General features: G+C 39.4%; 1 protein-coding gene across 1 annotated transcript in view; it reads left to right on the top strand.

Annotated features, from left to right (window-relative positions):
• LOC107709537 (kinesin-like protein KIF13A) overlaps positions 1-2,541 on the top strand; it is a 77,745-nt gene that overhangs the window by 52,759 nt on the left and 22,445 nt on the right. The gene's annotated exons all lie outside the window — the stretch shown is intronic.

Below are 2,541 nucleotides of genomic sequence, written 5' to 3'. Positions count from 1 at the left end.
GTCTTCGCGACATGATGTTAACCACACTGAAATTTTACTTTTGTGGGCGGGCAAGTTGGCGACGTAGAACGTGGGCAGACATTATGCAAATGTGTTACTTCGTGACATAGAGCCGTAACAGAATAAGATTCGAATTCCTGGCGACTCATTTAGGCGATTGTGAGCCGACTCTTTTTTTTGATAGACAATAACTTTATTTATCGTGCACTGTCGGCTTCACAACTTTGCAGATAGTTTATGTTCACATACAGCTACATGACACACTGCATGAAAGGTAATATTCGAAAAGGCATAATAGGGGCACTTTAAAGTGATATAAACATTAACTGAAACGTCTCAGTTACCTATGTAACCCTCGTTCCCTAAAGGAGGGAACGGAGACGTCACATCGGTGATGACGAATTGGGATCTCGCTTAGAGAGACCAATCCACTTCGAGTGTAAACTAAACGAGCCAATGCACATTGGCATGCGATGATTGCATCCAGCTGCCACTGATCACTGCATGAGCATAAAAAGGCAGCCGGTGCAGTGCATACCAGGTTTTCAATGAGGAGCCGAGCCGGTGACCTGGCCGCTCAGCGGTGGGACAGCAGCTGTGGTGACGGGATGTGACGTCTCCATTCTCTTCTACAGGGAACGAGGGTTACATACGTAACCGAGACGTTCCCTTTCAGTCGGTCACTCTCGACGTCACGTCGGTGACCGACGAATTGGGATCCCTACCAAAGCGACATGGATGCTGCCCCTTCCAGTGTCCTGTGCGAGCCTCCTGCGCCCCTTTTTGGTGTAGGCCGGGGCTCGCAAGAAGAAGACCAGTCACCGTTGTCATAGCATTACCCACTCAGTGAGATTGGATAACACTGGGAAAACGTACCCGTACCACTTGGAACAGGAGCGTTGTGGAGGTTTTGGAAGCATTTACACATATGAACAACCATTTAGGTGCATATGGAAGATTAGAGGTAATTATAACCCTCTTGGAAATGGCAGAAGTCTGCCGGGGAAACACGGCCTCTGAGGCTATACCGTGGACTTTACACATATTCCACTTAGGGAAGGAGGATAAGCACTTAAACATATGAACAACCGTTCAGGTGAATATGGAAGATTAGAGGTAATTATAACCCTCTTGGAAATGGCAGAAGTCTGCCGGGGAAACACGGCCTCTGAGGCTATACCGTGGACTTTACACATATGGAATCCACTTAGGTCTCTACATATGGAACCCAGCCCTCTACCGGTTCTCACGGATTCATCGAGTGAGGGCCTGGCACCAGACGTTCCGCCACATCTGGTTGCCGAGGGGATGGAGGAGCTCGACAGGATCTACAGTACGGACACTCTGGAGCAGGTTTAGCAAGCCGACATTAAACCGGGGCCTCTCAGTGCCTCTACCCATTTGAGGTGAGAACACTGGAGGATAAAGGCTCCACACGAAGGCTATAGAATCTAGCGAACGTGTTGGGGTTCGCCCAGCCCACAGCTCTACAAATATCTGTCATTGAGGCGCCACGAGCCAGCGCCCAGGAGGAAACAACACTTGAGAGGCAGCTGGATGCAATCATCGCATGCCAATGTGCATTGTCTCGTTTAGTTTACACTCGAAGTGTATTGGTCTCTCTAAGCGAGATCCCAATTCGTCGGTCACCGACGTGACGTCGAGAGTGACCGACTGAAAGTGATTCAGAGTTATTATAGCTAATTAAAACTAAAAACATTAGAAAAAGCACTTTCATTACGTAAAATAAAATAAACATTTACTGAAATCAGGGTTATTATAGCTAACTAAAATTAAAAACATTAAAAAATTAATTATTTGAAATAAAATAAATGTTAACTGGAATAAAATGAAATATATACAAAAACCTTACTTTTATTTTCATTAGTTCCCAAGGAAACATTTCTCATTTTCATTTAGTTTAGCTTGATGTGCTAAAATAACTAAAACTAAAACTGAAATAAAAAATAAAAACTAGATATTTAGATATAGACATATTAAAAAGAAATAATAAAAAAATTTAATAAAACTAATACAAATGACAAAAACTATAAACTTTACTAAAACGTCAACACAATTCATAATAGAAACAGAATATATCAAAATAAAACAAATTCAAAGTATTAATAAAAACTACAACAGTATCATTGATACTAAAATAAATAAAATAAAATAAAATAAAAAATAAACTTATTTTCTCATTTTCATATAGTTCAAGTTGAAGTACTAAAATAAGTAAATAAAATAAAACATAATAAAAACTATATAGGCATATGAAAAACAAACTAACAAAATGACAAAAACACACAACAAAATTACTAAAACCTGAACTCAAATTATAAAATATAACAATAAAATCTAATCCAAAATGTTAACAAAAACTATAATAGTATCTCAGTGATAGTAAAAACACTCTGATCTGCAGCATCCTTCCCTAAAATGTTTATTATTATTATTATCTTTACAGAAGTACAACAAATATCACTTGGTGTCCAAATAACTTAAAATATCTTAAAATAAAAATAGAAATGCAAAAGAGAG

Source organism: Sinocyclocheilus rhinocerous, unplaced genomic scaffold, assembly GCF_001515625.1.
Source record: "Sinocyclocheilus rhinocerous isolate Xijiao unplaced genomic scaffold, SAMN03320098_v1.1 scaffold2611, whole genome shotgun sequence".
Lineage (NCBI taxonomy): Eukaryota > Metazoa > Chordata > Actinopteri > Cypriniformes > Cyprinidae > Sinocyclocheilus > Sinocyclocheilus rhinocerous.
The sequence above is the reverse complement of the archived record's forward strand: the minus strand, read 5'-3'. Positions and strand labels throughout refer to the sequence as shown.